This window comes from Macaca thibetana, chromosome 11, assembly GCF_024542745.1.
Source record: "Macaca thibetana thibetana isolate TM-01 chromosome 11, ASM2454274v1, whole genome shotgun sequence".
NCBI lineage: Eukaryota > Metazoa > Chordata > Mammalia > Primates > Cercopithecidae > Macaca > Macaca thibetana.
This window is the reverse complement of record NC_065588.1, coordinates 88,470,011-88,490,640: the sequence shown is the minus strand read 5'-3', so window position 1 is coordinate 88,490,640 and position 20,630 is coordinate 88,470,011.

Genomic DNA, 20,630 nt, shown 5'->3' with positions numbered 1-20,630 from the left:
TGCAGCAAGACAAAGAAGATTGCCTCGTATAAGTTTAACTTATCTGCATAAGTCTTTATAATAATAAAATTAAGTCATCCTTTACAGCCAACAGATATCCAAATTGTGTTACACCAATTTGAAATCTATATGTTCCCATATATTCAACTATGTGTTGCTGTGTGTTGAAATTCACATTTTTGTTTCTCAGAAGTTTTTTTTTTTAAATCTTAGGGTCTTTGTAACATTGATATGCATAGTTGTAAGAGAACTGAATTATCAAAGTTGTAGATGGGTGATTTAATTATTTTTAGTAGTTATGGCTTAGCCAGAAAGGCCCTGTATCTTTTCCCTGTTGTTCTGAGGCATCCCTAAATTTTTGAAGGAAAAGATGACTAACAAATTGGAATTTATTTGAGAAGATTCTATCAATGACCATAAGCCATAAAATGATTAGACTTGACAATTGCGTTATGAGCAGATTTGAGTACACTTTCTAGTAGTTGTCTTGATTTATGGCAATTTTGTCGCCTCAAGTCAATAGACTAAATGGAGTTGTATTTCCCACAAATTATACTTGTGAGTCTTCAGGTTATCAATATATATTCTTATTTGACCTTCCAACAACTGGATGAGGTTGGCAAGTAGGTCAGTATTTTTTAATCTTCATTTTATGGATAGAAAACTGAGGCTTAGAGAGCTTAAGTAATTTGCCCTAAAGCCAGACAGCTAGTAAACAGCTAATTCACAATTTGAATTCAGGCTTTTGTGATCACAGAATCCAAGCTCTTAACTATTGTTATATTGTGATGCATGATTTATCTACCTTCCTTCACACTGTTGGAACATGTATTTTAACCTCTCATTGTCAGTTGGCCATCTTTGGTTATTTTTCAGCCTTGAAACTCTTTCACTCTCTATGTTCAGGAGGCATATAGCAGTCTACAATTAGGCTCCTTTCTTTGAGAGGCAGTTGGAATTTAGCATAAAGAATATTAATCTGGGACTCAGACCAATCAGTTGCAATCTTGACTTGTACCAACTTGTGACTCTGGACCAGTTGCTTAGCCTCTCTGAGCCCATCATTCCATGTGTAATAATGGAGACAAGTCATTTGTTGTCAAGGTAAACATGAAATCATATAGCTAGTGAATGTTTGGAATTTGAATACTCTATCATGGAGGCCAACAAAATATAGCTGATTGTTTTCGTGTGTGTGTGTGTGTGTATGTGTGTGTGTGTGTTAACAATTTGATCACAGTATGATTGTTAGGAGTTTCTTGAAAGATTGCTTAAGCCTATAGCTGCAAGAAATGTACTTGCATTTTTGAAATACAGTAATACAGGAAGGAAAATGAACTGCTCTTCCATTGTGAAGGATGGAAATAGACAACCCAGGCCTTGCATCTTATTTTATAGAGCTTTCCTGAGCTGTGTGCTTAACATTGCGGTTTTCAGAGCTATTTTCTCAGTAAAAAAGAGTCCTTCAGATCCTTTGTCTATACTGAAGACACCTTAAGTTGAGAGATGGAGTAATGCAACTAAACGTATATAGCAATATAGCCCTCTACAAAGCATGTTTGCTTCCATTATGTTTTTTAATCCTCACAACAACACTTTGCTATATGAAGTTGACTTTTCCCAGGGTTTTTAGTCCTTCAAACCATTTGTATGTGGTCATGCTTTTGCAAGAGATTTTCAATCAGTGATTTTTAAACAGAACTCAGTGGTTCTCAATCTCTTCTTAATCTAGAGTGGTGTGAGTATTTCCTTCACTGCAAAGAAAAACAGCCTTTTCATAAATTGTCAGTTTGGATTTGAATTTCTTCTTGTGATGTAACCTGATGCAATGTTTGTCTGAATCACTAATAATGTAATTGATTTCCCCTAGCCAGTCATAAATGAGTCAGTGATCATTGATTCTTTTAGTTTATACTCAAGTTGCCTTTTCTGTGTGCAGATATCCTCATTGAATAGCTTGCTGTTGGGCTTGTATAGCATTATGGTTTACATCAGGGAAGTAGATAGCCAGCAGAGCTTTGTGCTAACTTATTTTGCAATCCTATAGGAAACAAAGGACTCATTCTTAAAAGAACCTGAAGAGACTTTAGGGAAAATCAGCCTCTGACCCTTTCAGAAGTTTTGCATCTTAAAGCCCCTGTGTAGTTGAGGCCATGCTTGGAGTTGTGTGTAGCCTTATAAATCAGTCAGTGTGCCCCTATAATATTTAAGATTGTGATGTAAGAATAAGAGTTTGGAACCCATTGAAACAAGGGTTAGGTGGCCGGTGTTATCAGGAATAGTTACCTCTCTCAAGCCAGTAGTCACTGTTACAGTTAAAGATGGAGCTCTTAGGTAATGTCACTAGATACAAGCTCTTTTTCCCTAACTCTCAGATTCTTGTATTTTTTTCTACTACCCTTTAAGTCTGTCAGTTATTTTTTAACTTTCCTGAGATATTTTCTGGTCATTAATATACAAACGGTGTTTTTGTCTTGTGTCTATCACCTATATCTCTTACATTCATTTATTAAATACATACTTGTTGAATCCCTCCATGTGCCAAGTACTGTGGTAAGCATTAGGGTTGCAAAAATAGTCACTGTCCTTGCGCTCAATGAGCATGAAACCTAGTAGCAGAGAGGGTTATCCAACAAATGTTGGGCTGGATCTGAGACATGCTAAGGAGAAGGGAAGTGGTGAAGTGGTGTCCTGAGAGCTCTAATAGAGAGATATAACTGTCAGAGAAAGGTTTCCCAGAGGAAGGGACACTTGAGCTGAGATCTGAAGAATGAGTAGGGGTTTAAGTGGAGAAGGCAGGCAAGAGAGAGAGAGAAATATGCACAAAATCTGGCTCAAGAATGATGGTGAATGGGAGGGGCTGGACAAAGACCAGTGCAACTGGAGTGGAGAGAAATTAATGGAAGTGAGGCCAAATCATGGGGCTTTACAGGTAGAGTGACCATTTGATTGATAACCATTTACAGATTGAGTGACCATTTTGGTTGATAAAATAATTTTATCAACCAAACCATGATTCTTGAGAGTAAGAGAGGGTGCTATTAATTATTAAACACAGACTATAAGCATCGGCCAGGACATATGGTCACCTCGCTTTTATAGGCCTTGTTAACAGTATTATCTCTTTTTAAAGGCTTGGCAGCCAGCAGTGTGTTTACTTCCTATGAAAGTGTCAGGGAGTTTAGTCCAAAAAGGATCCAAATGGAACTCAAAGGCTGGGTTTTTCCAAACGGCTAGATTGAATTTTTTTTTTTTTTGATATAGATATTAGTGACCCTTTTATGTTTTAAAAGTTTGGCATAAAAAGATGGATTTTATTGTGAGCTACTAGATTAGACTCACTTTCATGGTGTATGAAACAGCACAATTCAAACAGATCTTGAATATTTTCTACATTTTAAAATTATACACTTGTCATTTTTGCAAAGGATTTTTATTTAAATAGGATTTCTTTTTTTTTTTCTGAGATGGAGTCTCACTCTGTTGTCCAGGCTGGAGTGTCCAGGATAGAGTGCCCAGGCTGGAGTGCAGTGGCGCGATCTCGGCTCATTGCAACTTCTACCTCCCGGGTTCAAGTGATTCTTCTGCCTCAACGTCCCAAGTAGCAGGGATTACAGACGCCACGCCCAGTTAGTTTTTGTATTTTTAGTAGAGACGGGTTTCACCATGTTGGTCAGGCTGGTCTCGAACTTCTGACCTCAAGTGATCCACCTGCCTCAGCCTCCCAAAGTGCTGAGATTACAAGCGTGAGCCACTGCACCTGGCCTAAATAGGATTTAAAAAATAGTTTCATTTTAGGTTTACATTTTGAGTTTAAGTACCTCCTGGACAATAACGTCCAAAGTATGGGCCGCTTAAATTATTTTCTTTAAGTTGATGTAAAAATTTGTATAATATGCAAAGAGTTCAGGGAATTGTGCACACCCATGTAATCTACACCCTGATTAAGAGATAGAACATTTTTGCCACCTCAGAAAATTCCCTTTTGGGACACTTAAAGTTTGATTAAGAAATACGGCTGTGCAGCCAGGCCTCAAATTAGAAATAAGTTGTTTGCCCTCTCCTTTTATAACTTTATTTTTGCTTCCTAAACATGTGGCAGTGGTTACTTTAAACACGAATCCAATTGTCTCCAGAAGAAACCGTTGCCTTTCGACTAGTTATGATTTAGTGGTTAGTAATATAGTACATCCCTGCCCAATTTGCTATGGGTTTTTTGTCCTTAAAGTAAAATCTGAGTCATATCCCCATCACTGACTCATCAACTTACTAAGGATTGCTTGTTTATTATTAGGCCTAAGCGTTAGAATCTTGATCAATCGAAAAAGATTGTGATAATGTCACATTTACATAATACCTTTCTCTCCTCCCTTATTTTTCATTTCAGCCTGTTTATGTCACTCTGTAGTGAGTTATGAAAATAAGAAGGGAGGACAAGTGTCAAGCCAGTGTTCTATAGCTGAGTCCCTAGCCTTGAGGACTTCTTTTCCTCTCAAAATTCTCAACATCAGTTGCCAGAGAGCAGTTAGAATATTGACCTAAGTTACAGTGCAATTCGTTGTGAAATTGATTCAATTTAAGGGTTATGTGTCACTCTCTTGAAAGATTCTTGAATCAGAGACAAAGACTTGTCCTAAAAACACTGTTCTTAATGAGTTTGGGATCTACTGAGGGATAGTGATTGAAAAGGGAGCTTACTCCTTTTTTCCCCTGTAGTTTTCAGATTCTCGTTTGGAGCCTGATCTGGGACCAGATCTTGAATTAACTATTTTTTTTCCTGACAGAGTCGATCTGTTCTGCTTAGCAAAACCTCTGCTGTCAAAGCACTGGTGGGCTGTGGTGGTGGTTTGTAGGCATTTCTTTTTCAGTTCAGTAATACATAGTATTTCAGTACCAGTTGGGCTTTTTGCCTTTTTTTTTTTTCCCTCTATACTCCATTTTAGAAAGAATGGCAAATCAGTGAAGATATAACATGGGTTAAAGCCAGATTTGGTCAGTGGAAAGACTTGTTAATAACCCATTTTCAACTGGAGAAGCTGCTACTCTGATGACACATTCATTTCACTAGTAGGTTTGTTCCTCATTTTAAAAAGGAAATTTTGCTCATTAAGCACAGGACTAGTCAATGTGACATTTAATTCTATGCATATTGAGGACAATTTTTTCTTCATTCCTACCTCCTCTTCCTGGCTTCTTGGCAAGCCATCCCAGTGCCACCAGGCGGCTTTTGACCCCCTGTTCTGCTGCTCTGCTTCTGTAAAAGTCTGTCCTGATGCCTCAGGCACTTCCTGCAGCCTTCCTGAGTGCAGGGACTGTGCTAAATACCTTCGTGCATCCCCTCACTGACTCCTCATCACAAGCCTGTAAGTGTAGACATTTGCTGTTATAGTCATCTGTCATTTGAGGATGTTATGATACAGAGATGTTATATCACTTGCCCAAGGTCACACAGCTATGGACCGACTTGGGGCTAGCATCCAGATTTGTGTAAGATCAAGCACTAGCTTCTAACCAATACATATCACCTCCTCAAGCATTGGTTTCTTTTCTGATCCTATTGCATTGTAATTGTTTGCACTCATTCTGATTTTTCCATTAGACAGGAAGATATTAAAGTCAGGGACAACTCTTAGACCACAGCTTTAGAAGATGCCAACATTAGATTAACAGATTGTTCAATTATAAATATTTATTTAGCACCTACTATGCACCCAGCATTGTTCTGGGCACTTGGAGACATAGCAGTGAACCAAACAAAAATCCCTGCCCTCAGAGAGGTAAACAAGCAAAGAAAACGTATGCTGTATTAGATGGTGACAGGTGCTGAGGATCAGAGCTGCTGTGTTGGTTCTGTGAGTGTTACTTCCTGGAGTTGTGCAAAATTGTGCATGGGCTTGTCTGAAAAAGGAGAGAGGGAGGGAGTTAGTTGCTGGAGTAGAACTATTTTAAGTAAAATAGTCAGGGAAGGCCTCAACTGATAAGGTGACATTTAAGCAGAAACTTGGAGACCAGAGAAACGGCTCAGGAGATATCTGGGGAAAGAACATTCCATTCAAACAGTTGAGTGAATTCCAAAATCCTTCTAGACGTATCTCTCCCCAAATATATAACTATAATTTGGCATTCTTGGGTACTCTATTATAATGTCAATCAACCTGATTTTTGGCAATTGTTTTCCTGACCACTTTTTATTTGTTTTCTGGTTATTGCATGCCATAGGAGTCAGCACAACTTTGATTTCTGGAAAATTCGGCAGGGTTTCTGCCCCGCCCCCACACATCTTCTTCCTTTTAGAGATAATTGCAAATCATAATAAACAGGCTTATAAGAAGATCTGAACTTCAAAATATAAGTCTGATTTTTAAAAAAACTGTATATCAATAAATATAGAATAAGAATTGCTGTTCAGTATAATAAACAGGTTCAGCAAGGTGCTCAATGTTTTGGTAGGACATATGGCTAGGCAAGCTAACAGACAAGTGTTGAAAACAAAAAGTTTTCTTGCTGATGTATAAATACCTGGGAAATTCAGTTATCTCGAATGCCTATTCCTTACAAAATCTGAGATTACACTACAGAGACTTGTTATCACTTAGAGCCCCTGGTCGTTTGTATATGTCACTGAAGAGAAAAACAAGGGTACATTAACTTTATCATACAGTCACTTAAACATCATGGGAACACTTAACATTTTTTAAGGTGCTGGCAAGTATCTGGCCTATTCCTGCATTACAGAAAGTCCCTGGTGTTAAGACTTAAAAATGAATATTTCTCTGGTTCCACTTTCCTTATCAAAGATAGATGAAAAGGTACTTTCTCAAATACATTTCACCATGAATTCTACCCCACCCATGCTCCCCAGCTTGAGAAGTAAGAATGTCTCCTTCCATTTCGAAACTTGCTGTAGCTATCTGGTCTAAGTTGTCTTCCTTTTGCTGCATAAAAATTGAATACTTTTGGCATGTTAACGCTGGGTCCACATCACTATCAGATATGATTCTCTCCCACTCTTGAGAGTCTAAGCAAAAGCTAAAAAGGAGGCAGAAATCTCTGGGATTAAGAAAGAATCCCTGTCAAAACTCCCAATTAAAAATAACCAGATAATTCTAGCCACTTGATTAAAAATGGTGGGATGAGATTGTGGGGGAAAGAGGAAGGGAATGAATGAATAAATAAAAGTAAGGAATTATACTTTGAAAAGCAATAGTGATATTATGTGAGGTTTCATGCAGATCTAGAAATTTTATCCAAAGCAAACATTTACCACAGGTGCCATGAGACCTTTTTTTTCTTTTTAAGTCATATAAATAGATTCTTCAACTTCCAAACTTGTTCTTGTAAATGCTGAACTATCTTGTGTAATTATCTCAAAATTATCTTCAGCATCTATCTATCTATCTATCTATCTATCTATCTATCTATCTATCTATCTATCTATCTATCTATCTATATTTGTCTAGTGATAACAGACCCACAACCAAAAATTCCCTAATGTTACATTTGGGAACACAAGTAAAATAACCATGTTAATTTGAAACTGGGTACCATGGATACGGATAGTGATTATAGCCTTGCAGATCTGCTAATAATTTGTTGTAATAATCTATGGCATTTCTCCCAGAAGATCTCTCAGATTCATCAATGCAGATCAAAGTTTGTCCTTTATCAAAATGCTGGCTATGATTCCCTGGCTCTGAAAGGTATTTTTGCCCTTCTCTTTTCATGAGAAAAGTCCTGCCTTCATTTCTTAATGAGTATCCCTTTGTTTTTATTCTTCCCACCTACTCACACTGAACTTGTCAACTTAGATAGGAAAATACTCTGCTGTGTAGAATGAAATTAAAACATCCAAATGTGGAGTTGGACAAAGTTATTTTTAACTTTAGTCATTTGGTGTAACACTTTGTGTTAGGCAATCAAGTTACGATAAAGGTAATTGAAATGAAGTTGCTTAGTAGCCTATTTCATAGCTCAAGGTTTTTAGGGTATTGTTGAGTAAAAATGTATTTCAATATCTTGAGTGCAGATCTCTGGTCTAATATAGGGTATTTTTTCAGTGGAAGCTTTCACTAGAAATTTATTTCAAGGGAACAAAATAGAGTCTTGTGTGTATGTGTGTGGGTGTGTTACATATGCGCTTGCTGCGAGAGTAGGACGGGCAGAGTTAGCACTGGAAGGAAGAAAGTAAAATTCAAGAAATGGTGCAAAAGGAAGATTTCTGCATACATTTGTGAGTCATATGGGTATGCCTTTGCCCTTCTTAAATTAGTCTATTGAAAGTAATGTGCTGAATAGGTTTTTTTAATGTCATGGGTTTTTATTTATTTATTTGTTTTCAGTTTTTAAATTTTTTCTTCTGGCAAGACTCACAGTCCAAGGTTGGCTGTTTATTTTATTTTACTTGAGACGGAGTCTCACGTTGTCGCCCAGGCTCGAATGCAGTGGTGCAATCACAGCTCACTGCAGCCTCAACCTCCCCAGGCTCAGGTGATCCTCCCACCTCAGTTTTTGTGTTTTTAGTACAGACAGGGTTTTGCCGTGTTGCCCAGACTGATCTCAAACTCCTGGTCTCAAGCAATCTGCCTGCCTCAGCCTCCCAAAGTGCTAGGATTACAGGCGTGAGCCACTGCGCCTGGCCTAGGTTAGTTTTCTAAAAGATGTGGTTTGTTTTGATGTCTGGCCACTGATTTTTATACAGTTACAAAGAGAAAAAAAAAATACTTCTTTTACTACCTTCTATCAATGTACTAGAAAACAATACCCTTGCGTTCATGACATGCAAAGCCTTTTTTTTAATTTTTAATTTAAACTAAAGCACCTACAAAACTTATGAGCCAAGAGGGTAAAGTTTTCATAAGCTTTTAAAATCACCAACATTTAGGGAGTGCCTACTGTGTGCAGGGGCCCTCACTGGCATTGAGCACTTTCTTCATGTCGGCAACATGAAATATACAAGGGAGGCAGATTGACAAGGCCTCAGCTGTGCATTGGTGGTTAAGTGCCACATGACACACCGTTTAAAAAGGATGAAGTATTATAGCAAGTTGAGCCTCAGGTTACAGAAAGAAGGGGTGATGTCAAAATCCCACCTTTGACCTTAGACCTAGATCAAACACCCATCTGTGAATGTAATACTGTAGAGCACTCATGATCAGGCAAGCTGCCCCGATTTGAAGGCCGGAAGATTGATACAGAATCTGCTGTGCCCTCGCAGGTCTCTGATTTACGTGGGGTTGATATTTTGGGGTGTTAGTTTGACCACCAAGTTCAAGTTTAACCATTAGGATTTCAAATGAAAAACACAGCGGTGGGTCTCTGCCCTTTTCTGGATTTGACAGGCTTTGTGAAAGCATCGACAAACCACATAGTCCCATGGACATTTCAGGCTTACAAGTAATTCCAGGTATACTCATTGTGACTACTCCTTTCTTTTCCTGGGGAAAGCACATTAGAATATGGGAGGGTACAGGTAACAGTACTGAGAGCTCTGTGTGTATGCATGCAAAAGGTTACCTCCATTTCAGCCAGGGTCACCCTATACCTCCAGAGCTGCACTGATCGACCCCCATTCTTCTGGCCTGATAAAGTCCAATGTCTTTCTCAAGTTTTTGCACCTTCCCAGGTGGCACATCCTCTCTTCTGACCTCTGGCCTTGGACCCAATCCAGCAGCTGCTGGATTAGGTCAGTTTGGTGACCATTTTATCAGCCTCCTCGGACTGTCCTTTTTGCCTACTACCTAGATGTGAAGCTTCGTCTCATCTTTCTACTGCAAACATTCACTTAAAGAAGGCATCTCTGGGGAAGGTGTGAGAGGACAACAGAGACTTACACTGAAACAGCATCGATGTCTTGAATTGTTAGGATTTTTTTTGAGACGGAGTCTTGCTCTATTGCCAGGCTGGAGTGCAGTGGCACCATCTCAGCTCACTGCAACTTCCAACTCCCGGGTTCAAGCAATTCTTCTGCTTCAGCCTCCCTAGAGGCTGGGACTACAGATGCGCGCCATCACGCCCGGCTAATTTTTTGTATTTTTAGTAGAGATGGGGTTTCACCGTGTTAGCCAAGATGGCCTTGATCTCCTGACCTTGTGATCCACCTACCTCCGCCTCCAAAAGTGCTGGGATTACAGGTGTGAGCCACCCCCCACCGCGCCTGGCCAAATTGTTGGGATTTTTTAATGCTTTGGTGATTTGTGGATCCAGGCTCAGGTCCTTTATTCCTTACCCTCCCAACTTCCGCCTCCAAAAGTGCTGGGATTACAGGTGTGAGCCACCGCCACCATGCCCGGCCGAATTGTTGGGATTTTTTAATGCTTTGGTGATTTGTGGATCCAGGCTCAGGTCCTTTATTCCTTACCCTCCCAACTTCCCCTTTCCTTTGTATCCCCCCATCTCCCCTTCTTTCTCCCTCCCCCCTCCCTCCATGCAGTCTTCTGTCTCCTCTCCTCCTTTCCCTTCCCTTCTCTTTGTGTCTCAGGAGACCAAAAAACCAGATGTTGCCCCTCTCTGCTCTTAGGGAAGGAAAAACAGTGTTTTGTCTTTCTTTCTGCAGTCTTTTTTTTTTTTTTTTTTTTTTTTTTTTGGGTAAGGTTGTAGAGAAAGATAAAATAATGAAGAACAGAGAGGACAGATTAAGTCTTCAGGATAGGCAGAAAGACTGTAGAGAACCCTGCGTTTGCTTAGACACCGAGAGAGAGCCAGAGGGCCAGGAGAATGGAGTTCTAGGCGCAGGTTCTGGAATCAAACATTTCCTGGTTGGATCCCAGCTCAGACACTGGCAGTGGTGCCAAGAGGCAAAGCACTTCATCCTTTCTGACTCCCAGTTCTTTTGCCTTTAAAATGGAGTTGATAATATATTCGATCTTCAACTCCAGATTTCAAACTCTAAAAACAGATTTAAAAAAATCTAGAGTTGCAAAAACATTTTTGGCAGTAAAACTTGAGGTTCCCCAATGTGACGCTATTTAACGTGGTCTTCAACCTACTTTAGTGTCTATCCACACATTTTACTGCAGGAAGATTAATGCATTTGAATTCCAGCTCCCATGGGAGATGATTTATGCTATAGGAACATGCTCCATATTGCCTTTCTAAAATCCAAAAAATGCTCACTTCAAGAAATACAACTGGCCCTAAGGGCTTTGGATAAGGATAGCCACCTCAGAGGGTATTTGGAATCCTGAATGGGGTAATAGATGTAGGACGAGGCCCTTAGTAAGTGTTGGTTGCTGTGACCATCATGGTATTGTGGTCTTGAATACGTGCAGGTATGTCTGTCTCCAGGAGTAGCCATGAAACTGTGATAGTTGTAGGAAGCACGCAATACCCTGTCAGTTACACATAGGCTTCTTTTATATCTGTGGTTTATATCTGTCTTGAGTATTGAAGTTGGTTCTGATTTTCCTTTTAGATGTCTCCTCATTGCCCTCTTAACTCCACTTTTTTATTTTTATTTTTATTTTTTTATTTTTTTGAGACGGGTCTTACTGTATTGCCCAACCTGGAGTGCAGTGACATGATCTCAGCTCACTGCAACTTCTGCCTCCCAGGTTCCAGAGATTCTCTTGCCTCAGCCTCCCAAGTAGCTGGGATTACAGGTGTGCACCACCACCCCAGCTAATTATTGTATTTTTAGTAGAGATGGGTTTTCACCATGTTGGCCAGGCTGGTCTCAAACTCCTGGCCTCAAGTCATCCACTCGCCTCGGCCTCCCAAAGTGCTGGGATTACAGGTGTGAGCCACCACGTCTGGCCTTAACTCCACTTTGTTAACTGAGAATAAATAGTATTCTTTTCCTCTCTATTCCTCTGCTCCTCTCCTTCCATCCTCCCTCCTCTTCTCCCCAGCCCTCTCTCTCTCTGTCTCCACCCCATACGGGTGTGTGTGTGTGTGTGTGTGTGTGTGTGTGTGTGTGTGTGTGTCTCAAACGCCCTTTTCCTCTGATCTCAGGGAACTAGAGAGCTGGTTACTTTGGTGGCTGCAGGGCTTTTCTCTGAGAGTAGTGATTAATAGTTAAAAGATGCTAAATGTGAAACAGTCATTTCTTAGGGGCCAGGTGCTAAGAACTTCTCAACAGGGACAACTTAGTGAGGGAAATGGAAAATGAATACACATGATATAAAACTTTGGCTATAAATACAAGATGATTTGGGGGGTGGGAGCAGATGGAATTTTGTTTGGTGTTTTCTCCATTGTAAATCCTGTTGCCTGAGGTAAGGTAAAATTCTTTTTCATAAACATAAATTTAGGAAGTTGAGTATGAAGAAGAATAAATGAGTCTAGGCTGGAAGAACTTGATTGATTGAAATAATTAAAGGCTTTTTGTCCCATGGTGATAATCAAAACATCATTCTATTATAAAAAAAAAAATATACATTGATGTTTAGTAAAAAAAAAAAAAAAAAAAAAAAACTGGCAGCAAGTTGTGAATTCATTTTGCCTGTCCGTGCCAGTTTTCCAAATAGGCAGAAGGGAGATTTATTTCTGAGTATGTACTCCATTAAATATTTTAAGTTATTAGAAATATTGTTGGTTTTTGTTTTTTGTTATGTTTTATGTTGATGTTAAGATGGGTTCTCAGACCCTAGCCTAAGATCTGGATTTCTGTGTTGTCTTCATGAAAAAAAAGACAAGGAATGGAATAAACCATTGTAAGTAAAAAGGAAATGTAAAAAGAGCACTGAGAACCTTAGTTTTAATACAATTTTATGTCTACTTTTTCTACTCAGCCACTAGTCAGTTCTTGCTGACAGTTATTTCAAAGGCTGAAGAAATAAATTTGTCTTGCTCACAATTACTATGATTCTTTGTTTTTGCTTTTTAAATAGAATCCACACTTTCCTCTTTAATTGTAATGGGTTTCTTGGTTATATATGGCACACAGCACCCTCTCCCCAATCATGTTGCCTCAAGAAAGAAATAGAGAATATGTTGAAAATCAAAGCACTTACATTTGGAGTTGAAGGAAAAGAAGGGAACTGCAAAAGATCTCTCCTTATTCTGCAATGGAAGAGTGCAAACAACCACATTTTTCCTGGCCTTCTCTAAGATGCCCCTGGCCCACACAATACGCTTGAGAATAAATCAGTAATTCTCTATCATCAGCACTGCATTTATTCAGTCTCTAGGTATGGCACCCCAACAACAAGCAAAGTCTGAGCTTTCTCTCAAACAAAATTGAATTTAATACACTTTTGTCTCTCAAATTCCTTTCTGAATTTTTAATTCCTTCTTTTTTTCAATCTGGTTGTTTTAATTTTGATTTTAGTTTGAAGGTAAATGTGGTTCCTGTGTCCTCTCTCTTATACCTAAAACATGTGCATAATAACTTTCTGAAGAACACAGGAAAAAATGGCTCCTTGTTGAGGGATGTGATCAATAGAAAAAGAAGTCAGGACATGGAAGGGTTCTATGTATGAAAGGATCTGGAAGATCTCCTTAAAGGAGCCTGTGAGGTTTTTAAACTTTGTTTTAAGCTGTTGTGAGCCTATGTTAGCCAGTCCAGGGACATTCATTGTAACTAAACCTCTTTTCCTTTCCTTTTTTTTTTTAAATTTATTTTAACCCCTTTTTTATTTCTTCCTTCTTTTTCTTTTTGAGATGAGGTCTCACTCTGTCTCCCAGGCTGGAGTGCAGTGGCACGATTTTCACTCACTGCAACCTCTGCCTCCCAGGCTCAAGCAATCCTCCAGCCTCAGCCTCCTGAATAGCTGGGACTATGAGTGTGTGCCACCATGCCCTGGCTAATTTTTTGTATTTGTGGTAGAGACGTTGCCCAGGCTGGTCTTGAACTCCTGAACTCAAGCAATCCTTCTGCCATGGGTTCCCAAATTGCTGAGATTACAGGTGTGAACCCCTACGCCTGACCCCTTTCCTTTCTTTTTAAATAGGTATTCAATATCTGATTTTATGAATGTCTGCCATTGTGCAGGATACAGCTAAGTAAGCCCTAATGAGAACTCAAAGGTGATGAAGACTTAGTCATAGGAGTCTATAATCTAATGCAGAAAAGAGATTTACAAAGCATAACAAGGCAGTGTGTTATGTTATGATATAGGTACGGCGAAATGAGCTTAGGGAAGGAAGTAGTGGAAGGCTTCGTAGTAAAAGTGGCATTTAGTAGAACTCATGATGAGCTGAGGGATGCCAGTAGTGAAAAGGGAATGATGTCAAGACTGTAAAGTGAAGGCTGTGTTTAGTGAATAGTGTATTCCAGTTTACCTAGAGCACAAGTTATGTGTATAAGTAAGACCTTGTCCTAAAAAAAAAAAAAAAAAAAAAAAAAAAAAAAAAAAAAAAAAAGTCTAGTGAGGAAAAAATGTAAATAAACAAATGAATGAGTACATTTTGCATTCTGAGTTATGCAGAAAGTGCTTTGGAACACAGAGGAAAAAGCCCTAACTGTTGCAGTAGTCGAGGGTTGATTGGAAAGCCTCATGGCGGGCTGAGTCTTGATGGAGCAGTATTTTGCCCGGCGGAAATTAGAAGAAAGCATATAGAAGTTCTCCTTATCCTTTGGACTTGCAATACACACAAAACTTTCTGGGGCTTTCTAAGGAAATTTTATTTCAAGATTCTGCTAGGCAATAACTCTCCTTCCTTAAATTGAAGGGTTAGGACTCTAAGTTCTGCTTTTCCTTTTCTCACTGAATTCTCTTAGGTTTGTTTTTTTTGTTTGTTTTGTTTTGTTTTTCATCTTTCTCGCTGGTGTTGATCACTTTCTCTTCCTTAGTAAAGCTCCATTCGTTTCTCTCCTAACCTGGACGTTGTAGGAAGCAACGATGCTGTGTTAAAATTTAGAGAAAGCTCCCATTCTGTCTTTCCCAACCAACATCCCTTCAGTTTAAATAAGAAAAAAAAAAAAAATAGTTGCTATACAAGCATGGCAACCTCCCTGCTTTCTGTATGGTAGAGCAATATGTCCTCATGTTTGCATCAGGAAATGATGTTTCAAGTTGAGGTTCTGAAGTTTGATTGCTCAATTCTGTCACTTGCTAAATGTTTAATCTCAAGTTACCCAATCTCCCTGTGCCTCAATTTCTTCCTCTAATAAAATGGAAATATAGTCATGTGCTGCATAATGTTGTTTTGGCCAACAATGAACTGTGTATACAACGGTTGTCCAAGAAGATTATAATACTGTATTTTTACTATACCTTTTCTATAATTTTATATGTTCAGATGCAAATGCTTACCATTGTGTGACAATTGCCTATAGTATTCAATGCAGCAACCTGCTGTACAGGTGTGTAGCCTTGGAGCACCAGGCTATACCATACAGCCTAGGTGTGTAGTGTAGGCTATACCATCTAGGTTTGTGTAAGCACACTCTATGATGTTCACATAACAAGAAATCACCTACTGATACATTTCCCAGAATGGATTCCTGTCATTAAGTGATGCATGACTGTAATGTACCTTACAGGACCATTGTGAAAATTAAATGAGATAATCCACAGAGAGCACTTAGTGTTGTGGCTGGGAGGTAGTCAACGATTTAATAAATATTAGCTATTTAATAAATATTAGCTATTATTTTTAATTTTTTGACCAGCCATTTAGCTCTTCCATCCTTTGGATGCTGCATGAGGACAGCCTATAGTAGTTAATTTGTCAACCTGAACTGGGCCATGGGATGCCCAGATAGCTGGTTAAACATTATTTATGGCTGTGTCTGTGAGACTGTTTCTGCAAGAGATTACCATCTGAATTGGTGGACTGAGTAAAGCACATGGCCCTCCTCAGTGTAGGGAGACCTCACATTGTTCTTTGGGCCCTCATCCCATCTGTTGAGGTCTGAATAGAACAAAAAGGCAGAGGAACGTCGAATTCTAGATTTGCCTGACTGAGCTGGGACCCATCTTCTCCTGTCCTTGGTGCTCCTGTTTCTCAGACTTTTATACTCGGATTGGAATCTATACCATTGCCTCTCTACCTCTCAGGCCTTCAAACTGTACCCCCAGCTTTTCTGGGTCTCTAGCTTGTGGACTGGATCATGGGACTTCTCTCAGCTTCTATCATTGGGTAATCTAATTCTTTATAATAGTTCTCTTTATACATATATGGGCTGGGTGCAGTGGCTCACGCAATTTCGGAGGCCAAGGCAGGAAGATCACTTGAGGCCAGAAGTTTGCAACCAGCCTGGGCAACATAGAGAAACCCCCTCTCTACCAAAAAAAAAAAAAAAAAAATTAAAAAAAACCAAACAAAACATATATCTCTATCTCTATCTCTAGCTCTAGCTCTATCTCTCTCCTAGACAGAGAGATTGCATGTACATTGTATCTATATGTAATCTCTCTCTCTATATATAGATATATTCTATTGGTTCTGTTTTTCTGGAGAACCCTGACTAATGTGTGGTTTGCAGCCAGTAACATTGGCATAATCTGGGAGATTATTAGGGGTGCGTATTCTCAGGCCTTGTCCCTGCAAATTAAACAAGATTTCTAAATGAATCATATACATATTAGAACACATAATTCCCCTATTGTCCATGAAAATTCCACGTTTATAGTGATGCTTCGTCAACTAGGGAACAGCCAGGCCGGGCGCGGTGGCTCAAGCCTGTAATCCCAGCACTTTGGGAGGCCGAGACGGGCGGATCACGAGGTCAGGAGATCGAGACCATCCTGGCTAACACGGTGAAACCCCGTCTCTACTAAAAAATACAAAAAACTAGCTGGGCGAGGTGGCGGGCGCCTGTAGTCCCAGCTACTCGGGAAGCTGAGGCAGGAGAATGGCGTGAACCCGGGAGGCGGAGCTTGCAGTGAGCTGAGATCCGGCCACTGCACTCCAGCCTGGGTGACAGAGCAAGACTCCGTCTCAAAAAAAAAAAAAAAAAAAAAAAAAAAACAAAAAAAAACTAGGGAACAGCCACAGTCTCATACTACATATTAAGAGGAATATCTTTCAGTTGAACAATGGTAATTTCAGCAGAGACACAGAGTTCACATAGATCTAGCCTTGTTTCAAATGATGAAGTTACTGGGAAATAAATGATATTATTTTACGGTCTATTCAAGACCTCTCAGAGAGATTAGGACTGGAGGGCCATATCTTTACTCTTGCATACCCAAAAAGTACACCCAAAAAGTACACTTGCATATCCAAAAGTAAGGGAGGTGCAGGGGAAGAGAGACTTAATCAGGCACATTTTTATTTGCCTTGCTATCAAAAAGAGAGCAGCCTACAAGGAAACTGGGTTGGGAGAGGGGTGGGGCTAGGAGTACCTAGTAGTCAAATACCTCCTGAGAAAAGCTGACTAAATGGAGATAAGTAAGAACTCTAATAACTACTAACAAAAGGTCTTTGAGTCAAGAGACCTCACACTGCCCTGGCTTTCTATAGAGTTAAGTTGTCACCTTGAAAAGAAGAAAGACTACTATTTCCTCATGGAATTGGCAGGGGTGAGAATCCATAAATTAATTGGGAAGGTGCCTATACGTAACATAACCATACCTGAGCTTTAGCTACTCACCACCTATCTCTACTTTAGTTACTCTTCCTTCTTTAGTTACCCAAATGACTGAAAAAAAAATTGCAACCACTAAGTGTCCAGCTTTCCAGCATAAGTTGTAAGGAACAGCAATTTAAGGGGATCAGGTAAACATTGAACAACTGTGATGGTAATCCACCAATGCTGTTGGGCAAATATCAGGACCAGATGAAATTGTGTCTAATAGAAGATGAATAAGAAGTAGGAAAAATGGGACTTCCCTGAAATTCATAAATAAAAATATAATGAAAAAAATGATGTGTAAAAGAAAGGCAAATAATACATATTCAAAAGAGAATTATTTAAGGAAATAAAAAAATAGACTAAATTTCCTTTGTCCTCTCAAGGGAATTAAAGTCATGGTGAATGGAAAGGGGAGCTAGCATGCTTAAGAAATGGAAGTGGAAAATATAAACAGTTTTGAAATGAAAATTGCTTTAGAAGGAGCAGAATCAACACTGAAAACAGATCAGAGGTAAAGAGGGTAGGCATGAGAAGAAACCATAGAGAAGGTAGTGGAAAAATACAAGGCAATAGAAGAAATTAACTAGGAACTCAGATGTGGAGAGACAAGTTGGGAATGATTTGTGTACCGGGAGATGAAAAACTAAACTGAGCTGGAGCTAAATAATGCATCAATATTTTATAAACATAATGTTATCCAAAACAAAACAAAGCAAAGGACAGAAGAAGGAATGCAGGTTTTCAGGTTTTCACCCTTTATGTAAAGTTTGAAAACATGTAAACATTTCTATGTGTATAACATGAGACTATAACGCAATGGTTGAGAATAATAAACTCCAGATTCAAGAAAGTGGCTATTTCAGGAGGTTGGACAATGGAATCTAAAATATACACAGTTATGTTTTGTTATTTCAAGGTAAGGTAGTGGGAGGATGGATGTTCACGGTATTGTTATTTACGTCTCTGTTTTGTGCTGGTGAGGATGTGGGAGAACAGGATTTCTCATACTTTGCAAATGACATTGTGAGCTCTACTAAATTATTCCTGGGGCTTAATGAGCATTTTCAAAACTTATGTTCAGGACTTCCTTTATTCAGAAAAATTTTCTTCTATTATATCTTAAATTTTTATATTATAAAATATTTAATTTATATGACAATATTTAACAAAAAGCTTTTGAAATTCTAATTGTAGTATTACCTTATGGTCTCACTTGGTAGGATTAACATTTTAATAATATCAAGTCTTTTCATTTAGGAAAACATAGTTTTACATTCATTCATGTCTTATTTACATAAAACATTTTTGTAGGTTTTTTCTTGTTAAATATATTTCTAAATACTTTTTACAGTACATCCCTATTGTAAAGAAGATAATTGTATATGTCTTTTTCTAAACCTATAATATTAATATAAAGAAAGTGATTAGTTTGTCTATATTTTTCTCACATATTGATACTTTGCCAGGTTTTCCTATTAGTCTTAATAGTTTTGTGGTTGTATCTCCTGGGTTTTCTAAGCACACAGTCTGAAACCTACAAATAAACATAATTTATCTTTTAATATAAAATGTTTATTTAGTTTTCTTACTTTATTGAATTATTCAGATCCTCCAAATAATTTTGAAAAAAAAAATAGTGGTAAGAAGAATTTCTGATTTGATTCTGATTTTAGTGGCATTGGCTTTAAAATTTTACCATTTATAACATGTTTGTTGCTGTTTTTGTTAAAAGTTACTTAATATATGAGGAGACTTCAAGAGTTTTTGAAAAATGGAATTAAAAGATAAAAGTAAAAAAAAAAATAGACTTTACTTCTTAACATAAGCTCCATCAAGCTCAAGACGATTTTGTAAATGATGATGCCAGCCATTTAGTCCAGCCTTAGAGAACCAAGGGTCCTGGGAATTTAATCATGTGAATGAAGTTTTTTTTTACTTTGTTAACTGAAGATAAATGGGTGCCCTTTACAGATTTTTCAAGATTAGGAAACAAAATGAAGTCAAACAAATGGAACCAAATCAGGACTGTAAGGTGGATGCCTAATGATATCTCATCGAAACTCACAAAATTGCCTATGTTTGATGACTCAAGCGAGCAGGAACATTGTCGTGGTGGAGAAGTACTCTCTAGTGAAGATTTCCTGGATGTTTTTCTGCTAAAGCTCTGGCTAACTTTCTCAAAACACTCTCAAAATAAGCAGATGTTGTTGTTCTTTGGCCCTCCAGAGAGTGAAGCTAAATGACTTGAGCATCCAAAGAAACTGTTGCCATGCCTTTGCTTTTGACTGGTCCACGTTGACTTTCACGGGACCACTTCCACTTTCTGGTAGCCATTGCTTTGATTGTGCTTTGTCTTCAGGATCATACTGGTAGAGCAATGTTTTCTCTCCTGTTACAATTCTTTGAAGAAATTCTTTAAAATCTTGATCCCACGCGTTCAAAATTTCCACTGAAAACTCTGCTTTTGTCTGTAGCTGATCTGGGTACAAATGTTTTGGCATCCTTGGAATGGAAAGTTGCTTGACTTCAAATTTTCAGTCAAAATGTTGTAAGCTGAACCAACTGAGATGTCAGTAGGGTAGGGTATTTTTTCTACTGTTAATCGTCAGTCCTCTTCAATTAGGGCATGAACAAAATGAATTTTGTCCGGCAAATTGATGTGGATAGTCTGCTGCTGTGGGTTTCATTGTCAACATTGTCTCATCTCCTTTTTTTTTTTTTTTTTTTTTTTTTTTTTGAGACAGAATTTCACTATATTGCCCAGGTTGGACTTGAACTTCTGGGACAAGCAATCCTCCCACCTCAGCCTCTTTAGTAGGTGGGACTACAGGCACACACCATCATACCTGGCCTCATGCCTTCTTAAAATGAATTACCCATTTGTAAACTGCTGATTTCTTTGGGGGGCATTGTTTTCATAAGCTTTTTGTAAAGCATCAGTGATTTCACCACTCTTCCACCCAAGCTTCACCATAAATTTGATGTTTGGTCTTACTTCAATTTTAGCAGAATTCATGTTACTCTCATAGGGGCTTTTTTCAAACTGATGTTGTCCTTTTTAGTGCCTCAAACTAGATCCTGTTCAGACATGTTAGAACAAGTTAGTACAAGTTTATTTTGGTGCAACAAAATTTTGAAATCCATGCATGGGGTTTTTTTCATAATCTCA